At 42.5% G+C, this 13,954-nt stretch overlaps 1 pseudogene across 1 annotated transcript in view; it reads right to left on the minus strand.

The window, feature by feature from the left end:
* LOC309829906 (thymidylate synthase-like) overlaps positions 1-13,553 on the minus strand; it is a 44,982-nt pseudogene extending 31,429 nt beyond the window's left edge. Inside the window, exons 1-2 of the transcript in view lie at positions 13,453-13,553; positions 10,192-10,352 (exon numbers count right to left, since the gene is read on the minus strand). The product of the transcript in view is annotated as a thymidylate synthase-like (transcript). The remainder of the gene's footprint in view (positions 1-10,191; positions 10,353-13,452) is intronic.
* Positions 13,554-13,954: the final 401 nt, after the last annotated feature.

Raw genomic sequence — 13,954 nt, forward strand, 5'->3', positions numbered from 1 at the left:
CTAGCTTGTGCTATGCATAGAATGTGAATGCAATAGAATAATCATGGGTGTTACAACACATTCATTGAGTCAACAAATATTTGTTGGACATGTATTAGGTGCCCAGCTCAGTATTAGATGATGACGGTGATGGTTAACTAAGAAGACACCACCCTTACCCTCATGGAGCTCATAGACTGGTAGGAAAGCTTGATCCAATAATATAAGCATTCAATTTAAAATACATTCACAAACTTTGATGAATGATTTAAAGGAAAGGTACAATGCAGCAAAGCTATAAAATAGGGAAACCCCCTAAACTTGACAGCTATGTGCAAAAGAATCATACTGGACTACTTTCTCACACAAGATACAAAAATAAACTCAAAATGGATTGAAGACTTAAATGTAAGACCTGAAACCATAAAACTCCAAGAGGAAAACAGAGGCAGTACGCTCCTTGACATTAGTCTTAGCAACAGTTTTTGGATCCATCTCCTCAGGTGAGGGAAACAAAAGCAAGTAAACAAACGGGACTATATCACAGTGAGTAGCTTTTGCACAGTGAAGGAAACTATCAACAAGATGAAAAGGTAGCCTACTAAATAGGAGAAAATATTTGCAAACGATATATCTGATAAGGGTTAACATCCAAAATATCCAAAAAACTCATGTAACTCAACATCAAAAAAAACAAAGAACAAAAAGCTTGATTAAAAAATGGGCTGGGGCTTCCCTGGTGGCGCAGTGGTTGAGAGTCCGCCTGCCGATGCAGGGGCCACGGGTTCATGCCCCGGTCCAGGGGGATCCCACATGCCGCGGAGCGGCTGGGCGCGTGAGCCACGGCCACTGGGCCTGCGCGTCCGGAGCCTGTGCTCCCTGTGCTCCGCGGCGGGAGAGGCCCGCGTACCGCAAAAAAAAAAAAAAAAAGGGCTGAAGACTTGAATAGATGTTTTTCCCAACATCCTTACAGATGTTGTAAGGAGACAGAAAGTAGAATGGTGGTTGCCAGGGATCTGGGGGAGGGAAAATGAAGAGTTTGTGTTTAATGAGTATAGAGTTTCAGTTTTGCAAGATAAAAATAGTTCTATGGATGTTTGGTGGTGATGGTTGCACAGCGATGTGAATGTAGTTAATGCCACAGAACTGTAAAAATGGTTAGTATGGTAAATTTTATGTTACATGTATTTTATCACAGTTAAAAAAAAGAAAGTTATACCTGTGACTGAGGAAGCAGGGGGCCACCCACAGCCCTAAGATATGGTGTGTCCCATGCAATACTTGGGACGTACTTACACTAAAAAATGATTTGTTATTTATCTGAGATTCATATTTAATTGTTATGCACTTTTTATTTGCAAACTCTGGCAACCCTACCCAAGAAGCCACACTTGCCATTTGAACCAGAACTTGCTTTGAGTGATGAAAGCTAGCGATAGCATTCTAAGAAATGTAAAATACCAGAGAACTCTATCTTATCCTTTTTCACCTGTGTTACTTCCCTGCGTTAGCCAGCTACTTACACTGAGAATGATGACGTACGTAAAAGGAAAGACCAGGCAACCTAGAGTTCCTATTCCTTTCAGTCCTTCCTTAGTCATCAGTTAGCCTAAGGTAGAGGGTTGGTTGCTAGAATATGCATGTATCAAGAAGTGAAATAAAAACGATTGAATTAGTTTTGTGCAGTGTTTCCACTGTTTTCATAAGAGCTAAATGAATATACAAGCTATGAGAAAATAAAATAGGGAAACCCAAGAAAACTTTCCTAAGGAAATGGTGTTTGTGGTGAGATCTGAAAAATGAGTAGGCATTAATCAGGTGAAGGAAAGATATGGGGTGTAAAAATAAGGGCAGAGACCTTAAGATGAAAGGAAGCATGATGATTTGAGGAATTGATTGGGGCCGGGATGGCTGGAGCACAGATATACAGATGAGTCTGGAGTGAGTAACATGGCCTGGCCACTCAGAACCCCGTAGGCTGGATTAGTGGTTGTCCTAAGCATATCGAGAAGCCACTGCAGAGCTTTAACCACCTTTAAGACTGTTCAGGCTGCAGTGTATCGCAGGAGAACAAAAGTGACTGTGAGAAGGCCAGTTCAGAGATACTTGCTGTACGATGGTGCTTTGAAGCAGAGATCTCAGTGGTTGAGCTGGAGAGAAGCAGATGGAATTGAGGGTTTTAGGAGGACTTGATGAGGGTTAAATAAGGAGCTGACAGCGTGCAAGGTGTTGGATAATTCCTAAGTACCTGGCTTGTGAAACTTGAGAAGTGAGGGTGTCGGTCCTTGGGTGGAGGACACTAGGAGAGAGCTGGGTTTCAGAGAGGACAGGTGGGAGTGGGTTGTGATTGAGATGGGGGCACTTGTGGAGGTATTGGTTAGGCAGCTGGGATTGTGGACCTTGGTTACACTCTCCCTAACCACAATTAAAATTTGTGATATCTTTCAAAGGGAAAGGGAAAGCAAAAGTATTTTGGATGAAAAATGAATACAGAAGGACTAACTCGCCTGCCTCTGATTTATTATCCTGGGCAGATACCCCGGAGCTGTGTCTGATAGGAAATCCCAGTGCTGGGGGTGGCTTGAAGTAAAATGATATAGACCAGGATCATCCTTTGTAAGTTTTATAGATGAGATGGTAGCTTCTTCAGACTGTGACACCACATCCTTTGGTATCTTCCCATCCATGTTTAAAAATCTGAGCTTCCTTCTTACAAGATCTTGCATGACTTGGCCTCAGTCTACGTCTCTAATGTCATCTGGCTTTCCTCTCCCTAGATTCTAGCCAGGCTGGCTCCCTGCTTGTTCCTTTCACGAACCAAACTTGCTCTGCCTCAGGCCTTTTGAACTCGAGTTCTCTTCTTGGTGTGCACCTCCCTTGCTCTATTAATGACAGCTCCTTCTCTGCACGAGATTTAAGCTTAAATTCCTCCTCCTCAGTGGAGCCTTCCCTGTTCATCCAACCTAAACACTTGTGCTCATCACTTTCTATTCCATTACCCTGTTTTATTTTCTTCATTTATCTCACACTCACCTAAATTGGGTTTACGTATTTTCTCATCTATTTCTCCCTATTGAATGAACCCTTATGAGAATGGCAACTGGGTCTACTACCTTGTTCAGTGCCTTCAGACCTATCACAGTGTCTGTTAAGGTGGAGGTGCTCAATACACTTCTGCTTAGGGAATGAGTTCTATTAGGCATTGGGAAAACACAGATAAATGTTGAGTAGGAATCTAAATCTTGAGGGCTGCAAGTGTCAGACTTTGGAGTAACATTGGTGCTCTAGAGAAGGGTAGGGTGTGGGGGACAAGTTCTGTGCAGAGATATGAAGGCCAAGTAGTTCTGAAAAGTCCACTAGAAACATTCTTAGCCCTCCTCAGACTCACTGACCTATATTAACCCAAATCCCCTTCCCTATGATAACGGGGGGAAGCACCTCAAACACCACAGCTCGAAGGCTACTACCTGGTATACCTGGTACTGCTGTTGCCAGCATGTACGTTGTATATAGAAACAATGTAAGCTCCCTCTTTGAGAAAGAAAATATAAAATCAGAAGCATGAGTCTCCTTTAAGAGGAAAATCATCTTTAATTAAAGGAAAACTAGTAAACAGTCTGCTTGGACCTAAAATTGCTTCGTTTCTGCATGCTATTAAATTGGATTTATGATCTAATAAAGCAAACAAAGGGCTTTGGATAGCTGAACAATAAACTAAGATGAAAATTTTTGAGAAAGATTAAAATCGATTGAACCCTGTTCTCTACAATAAGGGACAGATTTCTTCTCTGGATTTTTCTTCCATACAATATAAAGAGATAGGGACTGTCTTGCTGTCAGATTGTCTTGCTACAAGACTACACTTCTATGCTTGTAAAGCTTATTTTAAGCATTGCAGAAAATCATAAAACATGGCCGGTTTAGGGAATAATCACAGGTTAGAAATTTTACCCACTTAATCAACTCAGATATAACTGAACCTAAAATAAACTTTCTAGCAACAATGTAGAGAATGAATCCCCAAAATGAAGAGCTGGTTCTGATCTGAATCCTGAATAGCATCAGTCAGTGACAGCCCGCTGCACTTGCCCCTAGTATTGGCTGGGGTCATCTGCAGGGTCATACCCCAGATGGAACTTGGAAGGCCACTGCCAACGTCTGCCTCTCTGATCTTTTAGCTCATTTTTTGTATGCTTAAGTCCTTGATCAACCCTCTTATGATTGAGATATTCTTTTAAAAAACCATTATTTTTCTGAACATAAAAGTTACATGTATATATTGTAGGAAGTACAGAAAAATATAAAGGAGATAGAAATCCCTGTATCATAGCATCAAAGGGAAAAAAAGGTTAATATTTTGGGGTATTTTTACCTAGGCTAAGTTGTTTTATTTTTTTAGAAAATTTGTCTTATAATGTGTTATTTCCTGCTTTTTCTTTTTAGTTAACATATCATGAACATTTCCCCATGACATAAACTGCTTTTTTGTGAAAATAATATTAATGGCCCCATTAAATATTCCATTGTATAGATTACCATTCCCCTACTTTTATTTATTTATTTAATACATTTATTTATTTATTTGGCTGCCTTGGGTCTTTGTTGCTGCGCGTGGGCTTTCTCTAGTTGTGGTGAGCGGGGGCTACTCTTTGTTGTGATGTGCGGGCTTTTCATTGTGGTGGCTTCTCGTTGCAGAGCAAGGGCTCTAGGCGCATGGGCTTCAGTAGTTGTGGCACATGGCTCAGTAGCTGTGGCTCATGGGTTCAGTAGCTGTGGCTTGCAGTTTCAGTAGCTGTGGCTTGCAGGCTCTAGAGCGCAGGCTCAGTAGTTGTGGTGCACGGGCTTAGTTGCTCCGCAGCATGTGGGATCTTCCCGGACCAGGGATCGAACCTGTGTCTCCTGCATTGGCAGGTGGATTCTTAACCATTGTGCCACCAGGGAAGTCCCTCCCCTACTTTTATTTATTTATTTTTTATAATTTATTAATTTATTTTTGGCTGTGTGGGTCTTCGTTTCTGTGCGTGGGCTTTCTCTAGTTGCGGCGAGCGGGGGCCACTCTTCATCGCAGTGCGTGGGCCTCTCACTGTCGCGGCCTCTCTTGTTGCGGAGCACAAGCTCCAGACGCGCAGGCTCAGTAGTTGTGGCTCACGGGCCTCGTTGCTCCGCGGCATGTGGGATCTTCCCAGACCAGGGCTCGAACCTGTGTCCCCTGCATTGGCAGGCAGATTCTCAACCACTGCACCACCAGGGAAGCCCCCCCTCCCCTACTTTTAGACGAGTGGATTGTTTCCAGTCTCTTCCCTCTCTATCTTGTTCCCGCCCTCCCTGCCTTCCTTGAATTTTGTAAATCTCAATTAAGCTGTTAATTCTTTTCAAGATGGCAGATTGAGTTATATAGTTAAGTCATAACTTGATAATCTTTAGTAACATACCACATTTTATTAATTATTAGTAGTCACAGAAAAATGAAAAAAATGTAGAGTTGGGAGAGATGGTTGAGTAAGTATTGCCAAATACCAAACTTTTATTTTCAGTGAAGGTAAGGTTTAGTTTTAGGACCAACATTATACAGAGAAAGGTTTCACTGTCATATAGACTAGTTTCCATTCAGACTACAAAATGCTTCCGGCTCTGTCACATAAAATGAGATGCGTTTACGGAAACTTCTCGGTTTGCAGCTTCAAATCTGAGTTGCTCTTGGCATTTGTCTCCTTTCCTGCCAGGCAGAGGTGCTGTACAGTTTCTGCTCCACACCACTGGCTACGTGATTCTGTTCCTCTAACATGTTATATTCTACATCAGGTTCTGGTAGCCCATGTGATTCTTTGCTTCCTTGTGTTCTTTATCATGGTGCCATTTTGGGCAAGAATCCTTCAAGACCGTGACTAATATTTTTCTTATGGACATCAAACAGATAGTGGGGCATCTGAACCGAGGCCTGTTACCTTTTCCCAATCAGTGAAATCCTGGATGTGCTTATCGAAGTGAGCGTCGCTCATCTAGCTAGGTGAATAGTTGCCCACTGGATTTAGCAGCTGATTCTCCTAGAGATGATCCATATTCTTTTAGTTACAGGGATAAGCAACAGAATGTTGTGTTGGTGGAGAAGGTGGTTGCAGTAATGACGGGGATATTTTTGAGTAGAAAATACACAATAAACCCAGTGTAAAGCATGGAAGGTCTGGATTCCAGGTTTAGGATGAAGCTGGGAAAAATTCTCAGGGTTCCCTTGTGAAGAACTTTTCTTCCGTGTTCAGGAAGAGGTGATAAAGGATCAGATGTGATAGCCCCTTGGTCTTCTTTACTCCTTTTCCAGGGAGAGCTGCATTCTTCATAGAGGAGCTGCAGTAGCAGTGGCAGAAAGTGCCAGGTAGGTCAAAATAGTGAGAGTCCCAGCGGTGAGTAGCCACAGTGCACTGTGGTCCAGATGGCAGAGCTAGTCAGCTGTACTGCTAAGAAGGTGGCTTCTAATTTGTTTTTATCAGTAATTTTTTATGAACAGCTTTATTGGATTAGAGTTCTAGAAGTATTTGGGAAGATGTAAATGCTCGATCACTTTTCGTATGAAAACTCAGTTTCTTTTTTTTCTTTTTTTCTTTTTTTTTGCGGTACGCGGGCCTCTCACTGTTGCGGCCTCTCCCGTTGTGGAGCACAGGCTCCGGACGCGCAGGCTCAGTGGCCATGGCTCACGGGCCCAGCCGCTCCGTGGCATGTGGGATCTTCCCGGACCGGGGCACGAACCCATGTCCCCTGCATCGGCAGGCGGACTCTCAACCACTGCTCCACCAGGGAAGCCCTGTTTCTTTTTTTAAACTGTGTTGGTGGAAGTCACACAGTCAGTCCTTGGAAGAGTCTGGGAGAGTTCAGGCCAGTGGCCGGAGTTCACAGAGTCTGTGAGGACAGCACTGGGGTCTAGGCTGCTTCTCTGCATCAGTAGTGACATGTTAGGCTGAGGTCTCTGCTTGCACCTAACATTTCCCTTTAGAAAACATCTTGCCTCTCTCAGGATTTCAGGTCTCATTGCTGCGAGTTCAGGAAGAGGCGGTGTAGTCAGGGTGGAAACAGGTACTTGGGGTCGCCTCAGGAGTGAGCAGTAGAGGGCTGTGTGTATGGTTGCAGGTGGTGGCATCCTCACAGGATTGATTTTGTATATTGATGGAAGTCCTGGCTGACTACGTTATTATTCATGGCAACAATTTTAGGTAGTTAATTATTTATTACATCCTTTCCCCCTAGTGGATGTAACGGAACAAGAATCTTTATACCAGGGCTACACAAGTGTTGTCCTTTTACCTTTTGTAATGGAAGGCACTTTTGCCAGTTTAAAGATAATTGCTATCATTAAATATTGATAGAGCCTTTTTTTTTTTTTTTAAGTTTCTAGAAGTTAAAATGAAGGGAACAACTGGGAAATATAATCAATGTGCCCTGGACTTTTCATCCAATGAGACTTGGACCTCAAGGAGTAAGAAAATTATGTGGAAGGAGGATGCCTTCCTATTTGTTTTTTAACAACAGACCTCCCAGGTTCTAATTATTGCCTGACATGTGAGCCAAAGGAGACATTTTACAAGGCAGAATATAAGAAAGAACTAGCACTTTACTACTGGTATCAAACCAGAGTATAACTGTGTGTCTTCTATAACTGAGGGCATGCTGCCCTGAAAAGGGTTTAGAGGGAAGTTGTTAGGTGTAAATTGGCCTCAGCAATAGAAGCAAGGCTAATTAGAAGAAGGCAAAGGCCTCTGACATCACTATGCAGAATGGAGTCTCAGGCTTGAACAACTACAACAGTGGCAGGCTCTGGACAGATGAAAGCAGAGGAAATTGTGAGTGGGAATGGACCTTGTCTTTAGCAGTAGAAGGAACAGAGCAGTCAAACCCTGGAGCCCTGTCCTGTAGGGCTTTGGCTGCCTTGAGAAGCGCACACGCTCTACCTTTTTCCTCCTGTCCCAGGTTACTCTCCAATGGCATTTACTTTTATACGAATAAAATGAAGTTGCTCATTCACTTTCTCTTTCCAAAAAGGATTTGAAGAAGTTAATGGAACATCAAGGGTGAACTCAAATGGAGGAAAATAACTTACAAATAGGTAATGTGGAGTCTCAAGCGGGAGATTGTGCCTGTGGGATGAGGGAGGGGACGGGTTTGCCTAGTAGCAATGGCGATGGCATGCTATGGTGGCTGTGGGGAGCTGTTTAACAGAAGATTGCTGCATGTGTGTGTGTGTGTGCACGTGCGTATGTGTGTGTGTGTATGTGTAGGGTGGTCATTTTCACCTCCTATTACTGGGTCAGCCTGCAGCCACTGTTAAGGCTTCACAGATTTGGAGGGGTTGTGTGTTTCATTTGGGGAAATTTAAAGGTCTCCCTTAACATTTAGCCACCCCTGGAGGCCCCAGTCTAGTTATGAATGTTTCAGTGGGTGAATGGCAGAGCTCTTTGGCACTGGCAGCTGGAACCTTGCACACACACACTTCTTCCTTCCTCTGATTGTGTTAAGTCAGCGTAGCCCTCGGACCCTGTGGCTGGCAGTCCGGGGACGTCCCCCGTCGGTTTTGTCAGGGCGGTATTGGGATTTTTTGGTGGCATCTTTTACCAGCTCTCAAAATTTTCTCAGATACATCTTGATGAGATGAGACCTAGAAGAAAAAGGGAAATCTTATTGGGATTGAACAAAAAATACAACATTTGAAATAACATTTTGAAATAAAATTGGCTGTAACAACGGAGAATTTAGGATTGTGGATAGTGGTATGTTAAAATTCACATGCCTCACACAGATGTGCAAAGCAAATGGAGTTTCTTTGTTTCCTAAAACTGATGTAATCTTCCTTTACCAGACCACACTCAAGCTGGGTGGGGGTAGGTAGTGGGAAGTGTGGAAATTAACTTTAAACTTGTCAATTTATGCTATCTCTGTACCTTTGGGTTTAAATAGTCTCTCTTGGATGACTAAGTTCCCTTTGGGTAAATATTCAGTCTTTTAGATGCCCATCCCCCCTGCCCCTCCCACTCTAAAATGGTACCTAGATAGATGGAAGGGTAGGGTGTGTGTGACCTCGTGTTAGCAGGGGAGAGATGGGAGTTTCAGACCCATGCAGTGTCCTTTGGTTCCTCATTGATCTTCACCGGGCCATGGCTGATCTGTCTGTTCCCTGTGCTACTGTTGGAGAGGGCCTATCTGCTCATTTGGAGGTCAGATCCCCAATACTGAGTTCTTGCTTTAGGCTCTGATCATGAAGCCCTTGACTGCAGCAACCATTTTGTCCTAATTGCAGCTCCTCACAGGTCCCCTCTGGTCTCTGAACCCCTGTTCCGGAGCAGGTGAGAGGTCCCAGATCTCTTGGATACCTTCTTTTTTTTTTTTTTAAACTTAAAAAAAAAATTAATTTTTGGCTGCGTTGGGTCTTCGTTGCTGTGTGCGGGCTTTCTCTAGTTGCGGCGAGTGGGGGCTACTCTTCGTTGTGGTGTGCAGGCTTCTCACTGCAGTGGCTTCTCTTGTTGTGGAGCACGGGCTCTATGCACGCGGGCTTCAGTAGTTGTGGCTCATGGGCTCTAGAGCGCAGGCTCAGTAGTTGTGGCGCATGGGCTTAGTTGCTCCGCCACATGTGGGATCTTTCCGGGCCAGGGCTCGAACCCGTGTCCCCAGCATTGGCAGGCGGATTCTTAACCACTCCGCCACCAGGGAAGCCCTTGGATGCCTTCTTAAAAAAGTTTTTTTTCATTGAAGTATAGTTGATTTACAATGTTGAATTAGTTTCAGGTGCACAGCAAAGTGATTCAGTTTATATATATATATATATATATATATATATATATATATATATATATATATATATATATATATATATATTTGTTTTTCAAATTCTTTTCCATTCTAGGTTATTCCAAGACACTGAGTATAGTTCCCCGTGCTATACAGTAGGTCCTTGCTGGTTGCATGCCTTGCTCAAGCCTTGGGCAGCCAGGAGCACTGCCAGGGGTCCTCTGTCTAGGCTCCTCCCTCTACCAGGGCTGCACTTTTTTCCCATGCTGCTTAGGATGAAGCCCTCCCTGTAGCCTCACAGGCTTCCCAAGCTCTGCCCAGGAAAGCACACCAAATCACAAATCCTACCAAAAGCTCCAGTGCTTATCTGTGTCTGTCTGTGTGGATGTTTCTAACATGCCTCCTACTCCTAGAGCCCCACTTCAGAGTGGACAGTGAAATCACGGGCATTTGATCTCTCCTCCCCGTATTGCACCTGGGATTTGGAAGTGGAAAGCTTTCCATTTTCTCTTCCTGTCTGGAAGGGCCTTTCTCCACATCGTATTCTCCTCCTTCCTGATGTGGCATTGACTTTCGCCTCCTGTTGCACCATCATAACGGAGTGGCTGCCAGGGAACAAGAACCATACATCAGTAATAGTTTCACAAATATTTTCCCAGTTATGTGCATATTAGGAGACAGTGGGGAGCCCCTGGCATCCTTACAGTTGTTGTGGAAGTTTTCTGTTGTAACAGTTGTTGGGAATGGAAGAGGAGTGGTGGTTGATCAAATACTATGTATGGTTTTACTAAACATTAAAATCATAAATGTGGGAACTGGAAACCTTTTGCCTCTGCAAATTGAACATCCACAGTTTTGTGTTAGAAACTGCTGTTAAAACTCCCTGCTTTCAGAACTTGGCTGCTGTAAAGGTCCTGAAAAAAAATTGCAGTTTGGCTGGAAATGTTCATGCTTGGTTTCAGCACATTCACAGAACATTCACAGGAAATAATTGCAAGTTCACACAATATGATCTGTGTGGGTGTGATTCAGATCAGCTCTCAAGAGCACAGAATGAAGGCTCTCAGCCATTTATGCAAAGAAACATTAAAATAATGATAAAAGGATCCAGTATGATTGAGGAGAGTGGAAAAGAATTAGATATTAAGGCACAAGTTTTTATCTTTTTGGGAATCAAAAGCTGCTGGGCACATCAGTGGATTTGAACTTCTGTTGAGAAGTACTCTTAGGGTTTTAAGGACTTGAGTCGTGTTAGTTTTGTTTGCTGAATCCTGGTCATAATAACATTTCATTTTGTGGGGAAATAATAGGAGGCAGGAACAATGAAGGAGCACAGAAGGGGGCTTACTCTTTATAAAAAAAAAGTGCGAAAGATTTGAGACTTGACTCTCACCAAATGGGGAAGAAAGTATCTTTGTGCAGCCAATCTTGTGTCCTGAGAGACCTCTGAGTACCAAACCTTGATCTGAACACTGTAAGGGCTAAGTGGGAAGGTGGAAGATGGAACCTGACCTTGAGATTCATATAACCTATTCTGGGAGGTAGAACATTCTTACGTGGAAGTATGGCTTCACAAAACTAAATACAAGTTAACACCAATTAAGAGGTGCCCAAATGAAAACAGAAATCTGAAAACATGAACCTGGAAGACTAGAATCATGTATATAAAACAGCATATGTATGACTAATGATCAAATATACGATAAAGACATAAATATATAGTTCAATTTAACCGTAATTATAGCTCGCATCTGAGTTGTACTTGACAGTTTTCAGAGCATTTTCAGATACTTATTTTCACATTTTTCACATACAGTTGTTACAGCATGGACTCACCACTGCTGTTCACCACCACTAGAACCGTGCCTAACATGTAGTGGGCACTGTTTTTTTTTTTCTTAATGACTTAAAACAACAAACATTTATCATCTCACACACCTTCTTTGTGAGAGGCCTCGCGACGGCGGCTAGCTGCCTCTAGGGTGAGCAGTGCAAGAGACACCAGTGATTATTTGTTGAATGAATGAACCATATAGTTTCAAGGAGCCTCAGAGGTATTCTGGATCCTCCTCCAATTCAAGCAGTTCTCTTCACTGACAGTGTTTAAACATTTCCAGTGACGGTGAGCACATGGCCTCTTCAAGTGGCGCATTCCATCGTCAATAATGAAATCAGCTACCACGCTGGACATTATGCTACGTCATCTTCCTACCACACTGTGCTCCCTCCTGTCAAATACCTCTGATTATAAGAAAGCTCTTTCTTGCTTTGAATTGAAATCTGCCTCTTACCACCTTCCTCCAACTGTATTCATTTTGTTCTCCTAAGCGTTAGATGGGGTGCCCATCAGGACACTTTTGAGAAAAGTTAAGAGTTTTGAAAGTGAAAGGAGCTACAAATAATTAAAATGAACGTGTTTTGATGTGTTTTCTAATTCATTAGCAAAGTTTTTTTTTTTGGATTTTACACCAACTTTATTAAAAATTTTTCAAGTTCAATTACTGTAGCCATGTATATAAATTAAAAAATTAGTAAATTTTACCATTATAGTTACATTTTTGTTGGTGGAATGTTGCAACTTATTTGGACATAATTATAAATTACGTTATACTGTAATCAATGCCAAGTCATTTCTGCTCCATAGGTTGTACCTATATATTTTTTGTTGTTGTTTGTACTAGGAAATATATCAGACTTATCAGAACAGCCATTGACACAGCATGATTAGAACACATGGATTTTAATCAAGGTTTTCTTTTCAGCTGCTCTCTCCATGGGTTCCTTAATTTAGTAAGAATATTGCTTTGACCATGACACTGTACTCTGAAAATTATATTTCCACCATAGAAATTTTAATATCCACTGTTGAACTTCTTCGTGAGATGAGTAGAAATATTGAAAATATAAGAGCTATTTTTGGAATTAACTGATTTTCTCTTTGAAACTTCAGTCCTGATCCTGATGGAAAACTGACAGTTTTTAACTGTGAAGTTTTTCTGCTTACAGAGTCATTCCATGCAGCCTTCTCTTTATTTTTGGTATATGCACAGAAACATTTGGAATATAAAATAAGTGAAATTAATTTAGAAGAACAGTCATTTGATCTAGATCAACAGTTGTGTCTCACAGAGCGATATATAAATAAACCTTGTGCAGTTGAAAGTGTTAAACCTTTATCTTTGGGCACAGTCTTCTGAAAATAACTTTTGAAGTAGACGCTGACTTTTTTCAGAGATTCGTGTCTTCAGGTTTTCATGTGGTCAGTGACATCACTATAGCCCCCATGGTGGATGGTAACTCTTAACATTCTTGAAAAATAGAAATTTAGTACTTATTATTTTATTAATAAGCACTTAAAAAATCATTGCTGCGAAAGGTTTATTACAAAATAAAAAAGCATTACCAAATAATAAAACTCCCTACAATAAATGGCAAAAACACTGGAGTAGGGTGTTTAGACTACTTTCTGTGTTGTAGTCTATGGCAGGACAGGCCAGAGACCGCTTTAAATTTCCCACATTTCCCACTCTTTGGTGCGGTGGTCCCCAACATTTTTGGCACCAGGGACCGGTTTCGTGGAAGACATTTTTTCCACTGGCGTGGGTGCAGGTGCGGGTGGGGAATGGTTCGGGTGGTGATGTGAGCGATGGGGAGCGATGGGAAGCGGCAGATGAAGCTTCGCTCGCTCGCCTGCCCGCCACTCACCTCCTGCTGTGCGGACCGTTCCTAACGGCCCCAGGGTCCAAGGCCTGGGGCTTGGGAACCCCTGCGTTGGTGAACTGGGGGGGTGTGCCGTCTTTGTGCATCCAGACATCTCAGGGGCCAGTCCACCAAGCTGCCAGTAGAGGGAGCAATGCTGAATCTGTCTTCCACACCTGAGATGGGTAGTTTCTCCTGTGTTTGTATACGAATGTCGTTTATCATATGGGTGAGTGAGCACCCTGCATGCTGTTCTTGAAAGGGAGGTACTGGTTACATTGTCTCTGGAAAGAGTCTGGAAAAGAGAGATGGGTTGTTAATCATCTTTCAGTTGGAAACCATGTGTAAAAGTTAGATCTCTGTTCATTGCATATAGGTCTTACACAAAGTTAAATGAAAATTAAGGCGGAAGGCGGAAGTACAAAGTGGAAGTCTACCAAACCCATTCTGAGTTATCTTCATGCAGCTTTAATAAAAATGTTTCCAATAGGACGAAGGCTAAACTGGC

Source organism: Grampus griseus (assembly GCF_964374135.1).
Source record: "Grampus griseus genome assembly, chromosome: 11".
NCBI lineage: Eukaryota > Metazoa > Chordata > Mammalia > Artiodactyla > Delphinidae > Grampus > Grampus griseus.